Here is a 19,615-nt window from a genome sequence, read left to right on the forward strand (position 1 = left end):
TTCTTACAGGAGTTTCCAGTTTGACAATGGGGACTTGAAAAACTAGGATAGATTGGTCATTAAGAATTATTTTGGAAGAGAATATGAGATTTATTGTTCATTTTTGTGTATTATAGATTGTAAGAGATTACCTCTAGAAATTGTAACTGATAGATTCACTTAGGCTATAGATAGTTAGATGGAGAGCTCTCAACCTATATAAGTGAATATAATTAATGAAAATTTACAGAAATGTAGGTAACGTTTGGTGACGGAACGAAACAAGATAGAACAGAACGGAACGCGCGGGACAGAACATGTTGGAATAGGACAATAATGTTATGTGTGTTGTGTTTGGTAACTCCTAGTCATTAGAACAGAACCATAATTTTAATTACATATATAACCCTGCATGTTTAATATTTGATTGAGGATAAAAAAAATTGAACATGCATAGAAACATTCGTTATTCCTTATTTCATGAAATAATCACTTATTTCTTTAAGATAATCACTTGTATATTATTTAAGTTGTTTCAGTGTGCTTTTAAAAAAATACAAATTTGATTATTTCTTTAAGCTATTTTAAGTACGTTTGTTTAGATTAATTTTTAGAGATTTTCAGAAAAGCATAAGTTGATTCGTGTTTAACAACTCCAATTAAAAATCACTTTCTTTAATCTCCTCTTGTATATTATAATAGTTTTTTTTTTTTTTGAAAACAAAAGATGAATCTTATTGATAAAAGGATCTATGAGAACAAAAGATGCATATTTGTTCAATTTTTATCAATAATATGCATATTTTCAAATAACTTTTTTCAGCTTTTAAAAAAAGATGAAACAAACATAATATGATTTTTTGGATTTAAAAAGTAATTTTGGATTAAAATAAGTGATTTTTTATCAAAAAAAATTATCAAAAAATTGATTTTTGATTAAAATATGTGATTTTTTTTAGAAAAAAAATGAATTTTCTAAAATAAGTTGAATCAAACAAACTCTAATTGGCTCATTTTTCACTGCTTAAAAAAAGTGATTTTACTTTTGACAAAAATAGTTGATTTTATTTTAAGTGATTTTTTTGAAATAGAAAAATTTATTTAACTTTGTCTACAAATATAACAAGTGTTTTTCACTTTACGAAGTGATTTAAAACTGTTTAGATACAAAAGATTTCAAATATAAATTTGGGGTATTTTTTACTGTATAAAACTTTTAAGAGAGTGTTTTGTTATGTTCCCTTCCGTTCCACAATTTTTCAAGGAACCAAAGTGTCATGTTCCTGGAGCCTTTTCTCCTGTTTCGTTCCATCTTAAAAAAATAACAAACACAGAACGAAACACATATGTCCTGTTCCGTTCCCTTCCCACCTGTCTACCAAACGCTAGCGTAGTTTGTCTTGAAAACAATTAGAGGACTAGGTGACGACATTTTTGAATACATCGTCTTCTTTGTTACCTCAATAAACCTCATTTTAATGCTTTCTTTTACCGTTTTTTTCGTATTGAAAATCACAAAACAAATTTATCTAACATTTTTTCCGTTCAACCATTTTCCAGGGAACCAAAGTATCCTGTTCCTGGAGCCTTTTCTCCTGTTTCGTTCCATCTTAAAAAAATGACAAACACAGAACGAAACACATATGTCATGTTCTATTCCCTTCACACCTGTCTACCAAACGCTAGCGTAGTTTGTCTTGAAAACAATTAGAGGACTAGGTGACGACATTTTTGAATGCATCGTCTTCTTTGTTACCTCAATAAATCTCATTTTAATGCTTTCTTTTACCATTTTTTTCGTATTGAAAATCACAAAACAAATTTATCTAACATTTTTTTATATGCTGATCAAATCAATATTTATCTAGTGGAACTTATTTACTACGATAAACTCGTATTTATTTTACTACGATTGAATCATAAAGATTAAGTCAAAAACAGTATCAATCAATGATTTTTTTTCTTATCATTTACTAAGAAATTTATTATTTATTTATCATAACATGTTGAGTTGTAATTATATAAATTTATCAGAAACAGTACATCAGCAAGTATACTCGCAAATGCACAAGTTCTTATCTTGCCATTGAGAACAATACGTCAATACCCCTTTCCCTGATTTAATATATCTAGAACACTTTACATTGCACAATCCAAAGCGCCCAGCAAGGCATGCATCTCTTGGTGTAGCAAATTAAAGATCACTTCTAACAGTACAATTCATTTAAAAACATCTGAAACATTAATACATCAGCACGGATACGTACAAGTGCACAGATTCAAATCAATAATCCATATACAAAGCCCTACACCCTGAGGGAAAACACGACACTTTTCATTGCAAGCATCTGTCGACTCGCAAAGTCCTCCAATGTCCGCAGCACTGCATGTCCTTTTTACTGGTGAAGGTTGACATTTATAATAACAGGTGCATAATTTGTTAGAACAAACCCCTATTAATGCATCCCTATGGTGCAGGGATTTACAGCGCTGATTGCATTCTTCACTCACAGAGCATGAACCTGGAAGTAAATGAGAACATGCATCTCCTACCACCATGAAATGCACTATGGTTATTAGGAGGACAAGAAAATGAAAAAAGCTTGAGAGATTCATAGCCATTAGATAGCTAGAAAATCCTTGGCCAACTTTGTTTTGATTTGAATTTGGATTCCTTAGTGTGATATTTATAGATCCGTCAATGGCATTAGCTGGATTCAGTTTTATATTATTAATGATAGTATTAATTAGTTTTAAATGAGTATTTATAATATTAAATATTTTTAGAAGGTTAGAAATTATATTATAATTAATTTTAGGTTAAGTTTGTACCAAAAAAGAATTGTAGGTTAAGTTAAATTTTTTATTCCTCAAATATAGTCGACCTGTGATTTTGGTCTCTCTAGACCTTTTTTCAGCAAATTTAGTCCTTTAATATTTAAATTTTTATAATTCAGTCGCTTAATCCCTTTTATTCTACTTAAAACTTTTCACACATTCAATCACATAACTCCATTTTATTAGCTCATAATTAACTTATAAATTTAATAATATTTAAAATAAAAAAATGGAATGATGTAATTAAATGATTGTGAAGGGTGAACGGACTCAGGGTGAAGGGTGAACGGACTCAGGTTCGAACCCGGAGGAAGATTAATTTACTAATATTTCTAACAACTAACATTTGTCTATCAAAAAAAAAAAGTCAAGTCAAGTGTGACTTTTTTTGAAATAATTAATGTATTAATATTGCATTTAATAATGATTAATGACATATTATAATTAATAAAAGTAAATTTTGATTTTTCTACCATTAAGATGTATGCCTAAATTTTTTTTACTAAAAAAAATATTATGGTTATTTTTTATATTACAAAATAAAAAAGGCATTGAATGTAATATCTTACATTCAAAATGATATCAAATATAACATTAAAAATTGTTATTAAATAATTTTAAATGATTGATTTGAAAATTAACTCAAATTTTTTGTATTTTATCTTTTTCTATATACATCTGGAAGATTAAAGGCTTAATTGCACTTTTGGTCCCCCAACTATTGTCCCTCTACGAAAATCGTCCCAAAAATTAGCAAAAAACGTCCTCCAACTATACATGTCGTTGCACTTTTGGTCTGTCGTTTGAAGCTGATGTGGCTCCCTCACGCGTGTCTCACTAGACTTTCTTTAGAGAGCTTGATAATTGGACAAGTTACATGCTTCTCACATGACTCTAAAAATGGGTGATCAGATCTAATTAGTGTTTCCAATTTCATAACCGTTGGAGTCTTTTAGAGTCGCGTGAGAAGCATGTGACTTGTCTAGTCATCAAGCTCTCTGAAGAAACTCACGTGAGACACGCGTGAGGGAGCTACATCAGCTTCTCACGTTAGTTTTCTCACGAAAGACAATTGGCAGACCAAAAGTGCAACGACATGTATAGTTGGAGGACGTTTTTTTGCTAATTTTGAAGTTTGTGGACGATTTTCGCAAGAAGGTAATAATGGGGGGACCAAAAGTGCAATTAAGCCAAGATTAAAATAGTTTTTGTATATTGATTCAAAGCATAACAAATTTGAAAAAAAAAAAGAATTAGAATGTAACTAGAATTATAAAAAAAAATTAAGTAGAAAATATTGAATTTTATATTTTCGTATATACATCTAGAAATATTAAAATGATTTTAGTGTATTGATTCAAAGCATAACAAATTCGTGCCCTTCATTTTGCATCCGGGCATTGCACGGGTTCTATACTAGTTACTAATTAATAAAGTCAAATGTCCATATTCTTCCATTCATTTCACCCATAATGTTGTGGAAATCAAACTAAATGGGGATCACTACGAGAAATTCGGTGTGGTCTCCTCGAAATATTCTAAATTCAACGTGGACGGGTCTGCTAGGGGAGTTCGGGGGGCAACGGGATAGGAGGTGTGTTGAGAAATTTGGATGGTGATATTCTAACGGTCTTCTCTATGGCCACGGGTGAACTTAGGGTTCACCAAGCAGAGGTTAAACCTATTCTCCAAGCCCTAACCTGCTGCAAAGATTTTGGTTTCTCAAATATTATTATTAAAAGTGATTCCTCTATCGTACGTAATCGGTTGGGCAAACTGCAAAATCAATAGGCCTTAGTCTCTTCTTATCAATCTAAATTCAATTGACAGACTAAAAGGAATTGTCTATTGCATAAAGGTTGTTCATATCTATAGAGAAGCTAATTTAACGGCAGATTATCTTGCCAAGTTTAGTTGTGACCTTTTGGAAAAATTTCATTTAATGTCTGTATATTTATATGTAACTGTACACTTGTGTGTCTGTACTCTTGAGTTGTTTTTCTTCTCAAGTTTGTATGCAATAAATCCTTATCTTTTAAAAAAAAATTGTAATTTTTTTGCATACTTGAATATCTTTTTTGGCCTTTATTCGACATATATGCTTGTTTTATTCATCATTTTATCCTTCAAAGTTTTGCTTTGTACGCTTCAAGTATTTATCGATTCATGTTAAATTTTCATGGACTAGCATTAGATTATGGGGTCGGTGTCATGAGTATGGTTCAGAAGAAAAACCACTCATTAGCAAATTAGTTGTCATAGGGTGATACTATCTTGTGTAGTATTACAGGAGTTTCCAGTTTGACAATGGCCTGGGGACTTGAAAACCTAGGATAGATTGGTCATTAAGAATGATTTTGGGAGAGAATATGAGATTTATTGTTCATTTGGGGTATTATAGATTGTAAGTGATTAACTCTAGAAATTCTAACTGATAGATTCACTTAGGGTATAAAAAGTTAGATGGAGAGCACTCAACCTAATAAGTGAAATATAATTAATGAACATTTACAGAAATGTAGTTTGGCTTGAAAACAATTAGAGACTAGGTGACGACATTTTTGAATACACTGTCTTCTTTGTTACCTCAATAAACCTCATTTTACTGCTTTCTTTTACCGTTATTTTCGTATTGAAAATCACAAAACAAATTTATCTAACATTTTTTTATATGTTGATCAAATCAATATTTATCTAATGGAACTTATTTACTACGATAAACTCGTATTTATTTTACTACGATTGAATCATAAAGATTTAAGTTAAAAAACTGTATCAATCAATGAATTTTTTTTCTATCATATACTGTGAAATTTATTATTTATATTTATCATAACATGTTGAGTAGTAGTTATATAAATTTATCAGAAACGGTACATCAACAAGTATACTCACAAATGCACACGTTCTTATGATGCCATGGAGCACAATACCCCTTTCCCTGATTTAATCTTGAACACTTCACATGGCATGCTTCATTGCACAATCCAAGGTGCCCAGCAAGACATCTCTTTGTTGGAAAGGGATATTGACATTTGTATAAACAGGTGCATAGGTTGTTTACACAAACCCCCACCGAATTTGCACTGTGTGCGGATTTACAAGCCTGGTTACAATCGTCTTTGATGGGATCACATTCCCACAAAAGTTCTGAACATGCAGCATCTCCTACCGCCACAAAATGCACTATGCTAATCACAAGGAGAAGGAAAAGAAACGAGTTCGCCATTAGGTAGGAATTATTAACTAATTTTCTTTTGATTTGCATTACTAGTGTGATTTTTATGTGCTATTTATGTATCCATCAATGGTCGGGGCATTAATTAGCGACTTTTTTTAGTGCATTGACTATAGTATTATTTATTTATTTGTTAAATAAATTTTTTGATAAGTAAATTAAATATTTAACTTTTATAATATTAATTTTCCATATAAATAATTTAATTTTTCAATTATTAACTATAAATTTCAAAATATTTTTAATATAAATAATTAAGTTTTTATTATAAAATAAAAAGCATATTAAAGTATAACTATTATGTAAAGATAATTCTGATTGGTCATCATTATTTGATTTTAAAAAGGCTTAATTGCACTTTTGCTCCCTGATCTTTCACCTTTGTGCGATTTACCTCCCTCATCTTTAAAATGAGCGAATTCCCTCCCTCTTCTATTAATATGTGCGATTTAGGACCTTCCGTTAGTTAGCCGTCCAATTACTAATGGCGGTTGCTATTTTCACCCTTCCTTTTACTAACCACACCCCCATATCAGAAATAAAAATAAAAATAAAAATAAAAAAAGGAGGTAAATTGCACAAAGGTGAAAGATCAGGGGGCAAAAGTGCAATTAAGCTAAAAAATAAAAAAATAAATTAAATAAATTAAATAAATTAAATACAATTAATAGAAAATAAAAAAAAAACTGAAAAAAAATATTTTTATAAAAATCAAAGAAAAAATAATAAAATAAATGAAATAAGTTAAATACAAATAATAGAAAATGAAAAAACATTTTTATAAAATAAAAAAAAAAGCTGAAAAAAATATTTTTATAAAAATCAAAGAAAAAATGTTTTTATAAATTCAAAGAAAATAAAATATTTTTTTTAATTGAAGATAGAAATTTAAAAATAAAATAAAAGAATAATTATTTTTAATTTAGTGTAGGTGGTGCAAATAGAAACAAATTCTTCTTTTATTTTATTTTTAAATTTCTATCTTCAATTAAAAAAAATATGTTATTTTCTTTGACTTTATAAGAACATTTTTTTCTTTGATTTTTATAAAAAAAAAGTTTTTTCTTTGATTTTATAAAAATATTTTTTCATTTTCTATTAATTGTATTTAACTTATTTCATTTATTTTATTATTTTTTCTTTAATTTTTATAAAAATATTTTTTCAGTTTTTTTTAATTTATAGTTTTTTTATTTTCTATTAATTTAATTTAATTTTTTTATTTAATTTTTTATTTTTTTATTTTTATTTCTGATAAGGGGGTGTGGTTAGTAAAAGGGGGGTGAAAATAGCAACCACCGTTAGCAATTGGACGGCTAACTAACGGAAGGGCCTAAATCACACATATTAATAGAAGAGGGAGGGAATTCGCTCATTTTAAAGATGAGGGAGGTAAATCGCACAAAGGTGAAAGATCAGGGAGCAAAAGTGCAATTAAGCCTTTTAAAAAATAACATTATTTTTATTATTACTTGAGTGTATAAATAAATTAATTATACATTTAATAATATTTTTTATACGTATACTAGCAATTGTTTTACTTATTTAACAGCAGTAATATTTTTTGGTATATTGTTTATTCATTAGCTCTTATAATCACATGAGCAGAGCTATCATTCAGGAACTAACAACTATATTATACTTTTTTTTTTTGCAATAGCAACTGTACCCATGTTGAGAGAGCGCGGTTTCGATCTATCACATGGCTGTCTTTCTTGCCCCTGTGGGGATTATTGGTGAAATGGAAAAATTAATGAGAGCTTTTCTATGGGGTAGAAGAGAAGGTGGTCGCCGTATCTCATGGATTGCTTGGTCTCAAATATGCAAAATGCTACAACTTGGAGGCTTGGGTCTTGGGTTCCTTAGTTGGAAAAACAAGGCCATGCTAATTAAATGGTTTTGGAGATTTGAAACGGAGCGAAATGCCTTATGGAGGAAAGTGCTGTGTGCCAAATACAAGTGTAATTCAAGGCTCATGTTCCTACATGAAATGCATGTTCCGGCGGCCCATTTGTCTATTTATGTTCATGATATTTTTAAGGTGCTGAAGGAAGACATTATTCTTGCTAAAGTCTTCAAGGAAGGCTGCTTCTGCAGTGTGGGGGAGGGGCACAACATTCGCTTCTGGCTTGACCCGTGGCTTGATGCTTTATCGATTTACCTTAGGTTCCCCCGCCTATTTGCACTATCCTTGGACAAAAATGCTTTCCTAAGCGTTGTGGGATCCTATGCAAATGGCCGCTGGTCCTGGAACCTAAACTTACGACGACAATTGTTTGACTGGGAAATTGACTGTCATAGACAACTCATGGGCCTCCTCAATCTAATTGTACCGAGTGAGGGACCTAATTCTATCTTTTGGATAGGTGATCCATCCGGCACGTTTTCAATTAAAGGCTTTTGCGCTGCTGTGGAGCTGAGAATTTTTGGAGAGCATTCTTGGCTTGTTCCAAAGAGAATCTGTAAGATTGTTCCCCCCAAAGTTGTCCTCTTTACCTGGCAATTGATGGAATGCAATGTTGCGGTCAAAGCAAGTCTAATCAGAAGAGGGATTCCAATTGAGAATGGGGGTCTATGCGATATTTGTGGGTTGACAGGGGAATCGGAAAACCATCTAATGCTGCACTAAAATTTGGCTGTTATGGACTACAATTTTGGCTCGTGAGGAGGTAAATTGATGCTTCCCACCATCCATTCAAGGGTTGTTACTGGAATGGTCTTCCCTTCGAGCCATATCTGATCCAATCATGTGGGAAATCATACCCTATGCAATGTTCTGGTCCATATGGCGAGCTAGAAACGATTTAGTCTTTAATCAGAAGGATTTTTCTGCTGAATATTTTTGGGACCTGCACTTAACGAGAGTGATGTGGTGGATAAAATCCTGGTGGAAAGAATGCCCCTTCACTGTTCTAGACTTTTCCCAACATTTTGAGAAGATCAGGGTCAAAGTTGCTGCCCCTAAAGTTCGCTCTGCTAATTGGTGCCCTCCCCCACCTGGTTGTCTAAAATTCAACGTAGATGGCTCTTCTCGTGGGAATCCGGGTGTGAGTGGCATAGGTGGAGTTCTAAAAGATGCAAATAGTACCATTGTGGGTCGGTTTTCTTGTGCTGTTGGATCTACTTGAGCCTACGTGGCTGAGGTAAAAGCTATTCTTCATGCTCTCTTATTTTGCAAAAATCATGGCTTCAAGCACATTTTGATCGAAAGTGATTCTACTCTTGCGGTGGGGTGGGTAACGACCAAATCGAATCGCCCTTGGAAGCTTATGAATGATCTGAATTTGATTGACCGTCTCATGTCTGAAGTAAATTGCATTGGTGTCTCTCACATTTTTAGAGAAGCTAACTCTCTAGCTGATACCTTAGCAAAACAGGGCTGCGATCGCAGCTCCCCCCTCGTGGAGCTTCTCCTTGCTTCAGTGGTTTAATCTATGGATGCTGTAATAACTGGTTGCGAGCTCAAGTGTTTGGTGCTTGAGTCTCTTGTTGGACCTGTTTCTTGCTGCTAGGAGAAGGCTCCTTATTCTGTCTTTCTTTCCTGCTTTCTGTCTTGCTTTTTATGTGAGCTCTAGTTTCTTTTTTCTGTTAGCCTAGTTTATTCTTCTGCCCTTGGTATCTTTAGCAGTAGGTTTCTCAAACTCTCAAGCCTACTGCTTCGTTTGTAATTTTCTTTCTTTGATAATAAATTCAGCTTTCTAAAAAAAAAATTATCTTTAACTTTCAAAAAAAAATTCAAAAAAGAAAAGTTGGATATATGTGAAGTTTCTCTTAACTAAGTCTGAGAAGTATTGTAGATGAAAAAAAAAAGGTTGTTTAAATGACTCATAAGTTATTTGGAATTTTTATTGGTCATTTAGACAACCCAAAAAAAAATTATAGCTCATGTAAGGTAGTAATTATATAAATTTATCAGAAACATTACATCAGCATGCATAATCACACATGCACAAGTTCTTGTCATGCCATTGAGAACAAAACCCCTTTCCCTGATTTAATCTAGAACACTTTGCATTGCATGATTGATTGCATAATCCAAGGTGCCCCGCAAGGCATCTCTTTGTCGGATAGGGATATGGACATTTGTAAAAACAGGTGCAAAGGTTGTTTTGACAAATTCCCACTGGATTCGCTCCACTGTGCGCGGAGTTACAAGCCTGATTACAATCATTTTTTATGGGATCACAATCCCACAAAAGTTCTGAACATGCAGCATCTCCTAGAGCCACGAAATGCACTATGCTAATCACAAGGACAAGGAAATGAAACGAGTTCGCCATTGAGTCTGATTTTCTTTTGATTTGGATTACTTGTGTGATTTTTATGTGCTATTTATGCTATTGATTACTGACTTTTTGTAGCGCATTGACTATAATATTATTTATTTACTTTTAATATTTTTTACTAAAATATTTTAATAAGAAAATTAAATGAAATTAAATATTTGAATTCTATAATATTTTCCTTAAAAATAATTTAATTTTGTTAATTATTAACTATAAATTTAAAAATATTTATAAATGATGATGTAAATAACTAAATTTTTATCATAAATAAAAAAGTATATTAAAGTATAAATATTATATAAATATATATAATTCTGATTGGTCATCATTATTTAATTTTTATAAATAATATTAATTTTATTATTACTTTAGTGAATAAATTATACATTTATTAATATTTTTTATACGTATACTAAAATTGGTTTACTCATTTAACAGCTGTAATATACTTATATGTAAATAAATTTCTAAATATTTAATTTATTTCTAAACCACATTAATTAGTAATAATATTTTGAGAAAATAATTAAAATGTTTAAATGTAATACCACGTACATTATTGGCCATTAACTATTAAATTCAGAAATTATATATAAAAATATACATTAAATATTTTTCAAATTAGCTAATGATAAATATAAAATATCAACATTATTTTTATGTACCAACCGGTGGTTGGTTCACGTGGTACATGTTTGGTTCTTCTTAAGTAAGGTTTCGGGTTCGAGTATTGTATATTGAAAAATTAAACCTGCTATTTTACACAAAAAAACATTATTTTTATGTGATATTTTCAGTAAGTTTAAAATTGATTGATGAAAATTGATGTATATAAAGGAATCCGTGCAATGCATGCGTTATTGATATTGTGACAAAATATGATTTTAATTACTATAACTAATATAATTATAAAAAATGTAAGTGTTCATTATTTATTTTAATAATGAAAATTTTTAACCATGGAATTGTCCTTAAAGGTTTTCAATATATCATTTGGTTCAATGTTGAAATTTAAACTTCTTAATCAGCCCCCTACTCCTTAGTGCGCTGATCGTGGGGCGAGGAATTAGTCTCACGGCTAACTATCGGTTGTGGGGATACCTTGTTCAAGACCAAAAAAATTCTTCTAAAAATAGAAATTCAGAATTTTATTTTGTTTGATTGAAATTTCAAATTTAAATATTTTAAAGGTTAAATAGAATTAATTATCATTTAATTAATTAATTTTAATGCATTTTTTATTTTTTATCACTAAAATTATCACTTTGACATTACTATAATATAGAAATTATACTTTTCTTTGAAAGAATTAAAAGATACTTAATCTTAGGTTATTTTTAAATAATATAAAAACTCTAACATATGTAAGAATTTGAAAATGATATGTCACTTCATGATAATAAAGTAAGTGACATTATTTAAAAATAAAAAATAAAGAAAGTGATATGATCGTAATTTTTCGAAAATAAAAAAATTTATTGAGTGAAGAAGATGTTGAGAATAAGTCCTCTCAAAAAAGTACAACACCAAACAGCAAAATTAACGTACGTCAAGATTATAACAATTCTATGAAAGTAAACAACGAAAAGAAAAATCACGAAAATGTAAATCTGTATATATACAACATCTTTTTAAAAGGTATGCTTAACAAAAAGAGTAATATATAAATCATTTTAATTTAAGTATTCTGAATTTATCTAATCTTTGAATATTTTTTATGTTTTAGTATAATTTCTTTTAACTACTATTTTTATTGAAGGATATAATGCGTATACAATATACAATTTTTTTACACAGTGATTTAATTATTGGTCACCACATCCGAAAATAAGTTTTTAATTTCATTATAAAAAAAACTACATAAACCCTTTTGAGCCTATGACATGGTTGGATGTCACCGTAAACAGTTTTACACTTTTACTCTATCAGTTCATAACCATAAACTCTTGTTTAAATTATACTGCCCCATGCATTGCACGGATTATCTACTAGTTTTTAGTTTTTTTTTTTAATTTCTTTTTTTAAGAAAAGAGAAACAGTTCATAAAAATTTATAATAAAGGTCAAGGGAACAGAACTCTCCCTTGTGAGTTTTAGATTATTTTTTTTAGAGCATCCTTCTACCATATACTTCAGAGATTAATTTCTCGCAACAGATAGTATATCAGAGATCCCTTCCAATAGAATTTTATCCCTACACATGAATCTGGAAATTGAGAATATCAATAATAACATACTATAACTCCTTCTATTTGGACCATGCGCCAACACACATATTATATATTTATCACAGCATGTGAGAAAGATATTAAGAAACTTTGCAACAATACATCAACTAACAATCAGACTGACAAATACACACTTCCTTGCCATACCAGAGAGTACACAATCCGATACCATTATTTGCATACTGAGCACACCATGGATTACATTCAGCATTGCAGAATCCACCGTAAGCAAGGCATTTCTTCTTCTTCCCTCCAGGTGAGGGAGGTGGACAATTGTAAATGCAGGTGCAAAGGGAGTTGAAACATAACCCGAAACCATCTTTGTGTAGGGATTGACAGCCCCGAATGCAGTCTCCACTGGTAGCGCATTTACCCAAAATCTCTGAACAACTATGTTGCAGAATGCAATCTCCTACAACCATTAAATACACTATGCTGATCAGGAGAACAAGGGAATGAACATAGCTTGAGAGGTGCTTCGCCATTAGAAATTAGTACTATCAAACTTCTTTTGATTTGGGTTCCTAGCTAGTTGGCTTTTTAATTATGTGCTATTTATAGATTCATTAATGATTGGGAATTAATTATTGTCTTTTCATAGTGCATTGACTAATATGATGTTAGTCCGTTTTCTAAATAAAAGATTTTGATAAAGAAATTAAATAAAATTATTTCTTTGATTTTTTTAATATATACGTTCACACACAATAGGAAGAGATTAGTATGATAACTACGAGGATGTATACCTTGTTCAAGACAAATAAAAACACCCTTCATTAGCGTCGGTCAAGTCAACACTAAAGAGGTAAAAACTGACGCTAGCTACATCCAATTTGGCATTAGTGTTGTGATTGAGATTGAAGTGCTCAAAGCAAGTATTTTAGCATGAGTCTCCCTGGTCAACGCTAAATTTACATTTGAAAATTTGACACTATTATTCACTTGTATGAGAATGTGAGTGTTAGTATTAAGATGAACACTTGAGGTGGTCATATCAGGACCAGTTGCTTAAAGTCTAAGAGTGAATGAAACTTGTTATGGATTTTGGTGATGCGAGCTAGAGATTAGCGAGTGAATTTTGCTATGTGGAATGAGAATCTTAGGGTAAAGATTGACTTCAGAAGCTGGAGATCATATTCGAGTAAGAGTTTTAGTGGTGGTATCATTGAGGATTGTAGTTAAACCTCGGCAAGTTGAAAGATGATATGTCTGTTGAGACGCCGTTGGTCAACATTGGGACTAGAAGAGTGAAACAATCGAAGAGAAAGCAGAGTGTTTTAGTGAAATTATTTGGAATAAAGACACGGACGGTGTTATGTGAGAGTTAGAGGAAAAGATCAAGGAATAATATCCAGAACTATTACTGACCCTTAAGTTTCGAGGACGAAACTTTCTTTTTGGAGGGTAGTAATGTAAGACCCAAGATTTTAAGCTTAGAATAAGTGGAAGAGATTTCCATTTACGATTAGGGTTGATGTAATGTGAAGGGAAACCTGAACGAAAGTTTATTAAATGAAATATATTTATGAAGGAGAAAGTTCAGGAAAAGTTCAAGGATTGCATTATGATCGATAAAAGTTATAGCACGAACGTTTTACGCTTAAACCTAGGTCAGAAACCCTAGTATATAGCTAATTTTCACTTTTAGGCACGATGGAAGTTAATTCCAAAAATCTTCAGAGAAATGTTAGAACTTCTCTTTTTCCATATATCACAACCGTTTCGAGGCGAAACTCTAGGATCTACGCACGTCCGATTCCAATCATCGGAAGTTTGCCGAAACCGAGACCCTGGTATTTCAAAACCCTAGAATTTCTCGACAATGAAGACTTTTTCTATTCAGAGCTTCAAATGAATATTCCACACGCGTACACCCATTTCTCTTGATGATTTCAATCTTTCTTCCGAAGGAAGTTTTCCATTCCGACATCCGATGCAAAAAGCAACTTATCGGGTAAAATAGTTTTATACCGACTATGCTTTAGTTGCCAAAAATACAAAGAGACCTCATTTTAGTTTTGGAATTCTTTCGCCAAAACATATCTATTAATTCACGGAGAATGACGCCGGAAAAATCAGATTCGCGAAACTTTCATTTTACCGCGTTTTGCCAACTTCTATATATAGCCAAGAAATGAGAAAAAAACAAATATCTTACCCATTTCTTCCCAAGGAGGCCGCGAGTTTGCTAAGGAGAGGAGGAGAAGAGATTTTGTTCAATCCTTGCTTGATCGTTGATTAATCAGTTGCTGCTTCAAGGTTTCGAGGTATAGTCGCTAATCCTTACCTCTGATCGCTTTTTCCATAGCTTTTCTGTAGAGTTTTCTGAGTGGATAGTTTATGGGTTTTTGCAAAACTATCCTGAATCTTTCATTTCTGATTCTAAACCTCTTCTATATGTGCCCAAGATCACTTCTGCCGGATTAGATTTTCCGTTATGTCGCCGGAATTCCACCGGAATCAATTTGAACCTAAAATACCCATTTTTGGAGTTTTTGGTGTAAAGCTTCAACCTTTAGGCTAAAAACTATCGCCTTAGCTTAGTGTTAGTAGGATTAGTTGTCATAAACGTCGTTAGTAACGTCCCTGCAAAATTTGGTTTTTGGGATTTCAGTTTTGAAAATCCTAAGTTAAAAATCATGACCAAAATACCCCTGTGACAGTTTTTGATCCGATAATTTTTCCGAGTTCAGAATACCCTTAGTTACGGCTAATGAAAGCATAGGAACCAAGTTTGATCGAAGAAAAATCGAGCCCCATAATTGTGTAAAGTGGCCGAGCCTATTAGAGGGGGAGGAGGAAAATTTCCTTTTCCGAAAACTTGTCTTTCGCGCTAGATTATCGTACCTTAGAGTATAGATTACTTCGTGTAACCTTAGTAAGTATCTCTATCGATAGATTCTGATAGTATTTCTGTGACTTTGCTTTAAAGGAACTTTTGAGGAATTTCCTGAGGAGCAACGCTTTGCTTGTGAGGAAGAGTTAGAAGATAATCCTGGAGAATCTGCAGGTGAGGGCTTCTCACTGAATCTCTAGTTAATGCTTAGGGTCGATGTTTCGACATTGTTTACTGTTTATGCACTGGAATTGTGTGTGATTGGAAAATGTTTTCTGAGGCTTCGGCTGACAATGTAGATGATTCATCTACTGAATGTTTTTGAGATTGTCTTACATGCTATGTGCTATGTGGGTAATCTAGGATGTGTGGTGCATGCTTTATATGCTAAGTGCTAAGTGTTTATGATGCGATTTATTGATATATGACATGTTGTTGATTGTGATGATTTAAATATGCTCTGTACTGGAATCTGAGATTCTGAATGGTGAGAATAGCGGGCAGGTCATGCCGATTTTATTTTGAGAGTTTTGAGAAAGTTTGATAGGACGAACGAGGTTCGGGCCTTAATTCTGTTTAGTGGATCGAGACATCCTCTGGAAGCGACATGGGATTGGGAGATCCTGCAAATTTATAAGACTCGCGATAAGACAAAATGGAATCTATTTTATAAAGAAAATTCATAAAACCTTAAATAACCTCAAAATCTTTAAGTAATGATAACAACCTCGAAGGAAGGCATTGGAAGTCAAATCATGGTTTTGGAAAAGCGAGGAGTGTCGTCGGATCCAAGTGTTGAGGAGTTTGGTAAGTTCTGAGTATGTTGGTACTTCTTCGCTCGTTGAGCAATTTGTTAGCCATCCAAGGGATGAGCCGAGAAGCTTCACTGAGGCGTGAGACCTTGTGAATGCGGGATACTCCACTGAGGCGTGAGACCTTGTGGGAAGCATGGAACTCCACTGAGGCGTGAGACCTTGTGAGAGCATGAAACTTCACTGAAGCGTGAGACTTCGTGCAAGTGTGTAAATTCACTGAGGCGTGAGACCTTGTGAAAGCATAAAACTTCACTGAAGCGTGAGACTTTGTGAATGTGTGAGACTCCACTGAAGCGTGAGACTTCGTGTGAGCATTGATGACTCGAAGAGTTATCGTGAGTGTTTGCACTCATTTTATGATTATTGTACTTTGTCGCAGAATCGACTTTTACCTTAGGGTAAGCTTTTAGAAACTTTAATTTACCTATAACACGTGGCGACGTGTCGAGTGAGGTCGGAGACGTTGTTTGGCAAATCACATTGCACTCATGCATACATAGGAGGTTAATACACGGCGTGATACCGGACCTCGGTGGATTGGAGGTTAATACACGGCGTGATACCGGACCTCGGTGGATTCCAAAATGGTCATAAGACCCGGATTTCCGCGTAAGAGCGCTATTAGGCGACTCTTAGTAGCAGAACGAAATGGCAGGCCTTCGGGTTTTATGCTGATCTGACTACATGATGATGTTGGAGTAAGAGGCATCACGGGCCGAAATGGCACCACCGTGGCTGGTGAAGGGCTGATCCGATGATGTCCATCCGTTCCGGATTGCATATTGGTTGACTGGGTTAACCTGCATATCATTTCATGCAACATGCATACTGACATAGTTGATGAGTGTGTTTGGTACTTGTTAATTCTATTTGAGGCATGTTAACTGTGATTTACTGTCGTTTATGTTCATTGAGAAATATGCAACCCTAGGATGTTATCCCTAGTTATAAGCCTAAGTGGCTATTATCTTATTTATATCTATGGGTGCTATTATTTACATAATTCTTTGGAGTTGACCCTCGCGTCTTCTGTGTGTGCTTTGGCGAACAAACGCCCTTTGTCAGATGTCTTTGGCGGGCTGATTCATGATGGTTCATCCTTCGGGAGGAACTAGGGTTGAGATGCGGGAACTGGAGCGTATCGCGGTAGCGAGAGGAGGACGGATGGTGTACATGTAAGATCAAGTTTTGATCTAGTATTACAACTCTATGTTTTGATGATTACAAGTTAACCTTTTGATATGAACAATTGTGGTACTCTAACGTGTTTTTCTGAGTGTGCTATTTACAGGCTCTGACCTCAACTCAATCTCACACAAATCAGAAGCACTGTGTATAAAGAGTGACCCAAGCAACGCTTTCGCATTCACCATGTTCAGTATGAACAGTGGAAAAGCTTCAGAAGTTCTGAAGCTATACAAACTCTGATGTGGACTCAGTCGCTAGAAGCTCTGAAGATCCAGAAGTTCTGATAACCAAGAAACACTGAAGGTTCAGATGTTCTGATGGTGTAGAAGACTCTGAAGATCCAGAAGCTGAATAGTGGAAACTCTGAAGTCCAGAAGCAAGAAACTCTGAAGGCCATGTTCTTCCCTCTGAGTTCAGAATCAGAAGATACAATGGTCAGAGGATCTGTGCTTTCCCTCTGACTCTGATCAACCGGCTTCAGAAGTTCCAATATGAAGTATTCCTCTGATCAGAAGTCTCCTAGGTTAAAAGGTCAAGTCGCTATCCAAGTACAAAAGCAAGTGTACCTTCCTGACGACCTACCTAACGTTCTCAGCCACAGCAGAAGCTGGATTTTCCAGAACTGCCCTCCAACGGTAGCATTTCCCATGCAACGCTCAACCCTAATCCTTGGAGTATATATAAAGGCTGAAGATTGAAAGAAGCGGCTAGAAGAAACTAGCAAGAAGCAATACACACGCGCAAGACATATTCAAAAATATTCTAAGCTTTCTTTCATCTTGTAATTTATTTAGTTTACACTCAGCTTATTTAGAAGCAAACCTTTGTAAACACCAACCTCAAACAGTTGTTTGATTTTCCTTAAGGGACCGGGTAGGTCAGTATCCTTAAGAAGACTAAGAGAGTGAATCTTAGTGGTAGTTCCTTTAGGAGATCAAGGTTGATCGGATCCTAGAGAAGACTAAGAGAGTGAATCTTAGTGTGAGCTAAGTCAGTGTAATTGTTAGTCACTTGTAGGTTTCAAGTGCAGTTGTAACTCTTACCTGATTAGTGGATTGCCTTCATTCTAAGAAGGAAGAAATCACCTTAACGGGTGGACTGGAGTAGCTTGAGTGATTTATCAAGTGAACCAGGATAAAATCCTTGTGTGTTTTTTTTTTATCTCTTATCTTTTGCACTTGAGTTCTCGAAAGATTTGCCAAAATCTTTAAGGTGGAAGTTTTGTACTGAAAACGTTATTCAAACCCCCCCTTTCTACCGTTTTTCATACCTTCAATTGGTATCAGAGCGCAAGTTCTGATTACCACACCTAACAGTGTTCAGTGATCCGGGCCGGTGTGAAAAACAATGGCTGCCACCACCAGTGAAACTCAAAGAGATGGTTACAACGCAAAGCCTCCTATGTTCGATGGTCAAAGGTTCGAATATTGGAAAGATAGACTGGAAAGTTTCTTTCTGGGTTTCGATGCAGATCTCTGGGATATTATTGTGGATGGCTATGAGCGTCCAGTTGATGCAGATGGCAAGAAGATCCCAAGGTCAGAGATGACTGCAGAACAAAAGAAGCTGTACTCACAACATCACAAAGCAAGAGCAATTCTTCTAAGTGCTATTTCCTATGAGGAGTACCAGAAGATTACAGATCGTGAGTTTGCTAAAGGCATTTTTGATTCTCTGAAGATGTCTCATGAAGGAAACAAGAAAGTCAAAGAATCAAAGGCATTGTCTTTGATCTAAAAGTATGAATCCTTCATCATGGAGCCAAATGAGTCCATTGAAGAAATGTTCTCCAGATTTCAATTGCTTGTAGCTGGCATACGACCTCTCAACAAGAGCTACACAACAAAAGATCATGTCATAAGGGTCATCAGGTGTCTTCCTGAAAGCTGGATGCCTTTGGTGACTTCAATAGAGCTCACGAGAGACGTTGAGAATATGAGTTTAGAAGAACTCATCAGCATTTTGAAATGCCATGAGCTGAAACGCTCAGAGATGCAAGATCTGAGGAAAAAGTCCATAGCCTTGAAATCCAAATCTGAAAAGGCTAAGGTTGAGAAGTCAAAGGCTCTTCAAGCTGAAGAAGAAGAATCTGAAGAAGCATCAGAAGATTCTGGTGAAGATGAGCTGACTCTGATCTCCAAGAGACTCAACCGCATCTGGAAGCACAGGCAGAGCAAGTTCAAAGGCTCTGGAAAGGCAAAAGGCAAG

This window comes from Lotus japonicus, chromosome 6 (assembly GCF_012489685.1).
Source record: "Lotus japonicus ecotype B-129 chromosome 6, LjGifu_v1.2".
Lineage (NCBI taxonomy): Eukaryota > Viridiplantae > Streptophyta > Magnoliopsida > Fabales > Fabaceae > Lotus > Lotus japonicus.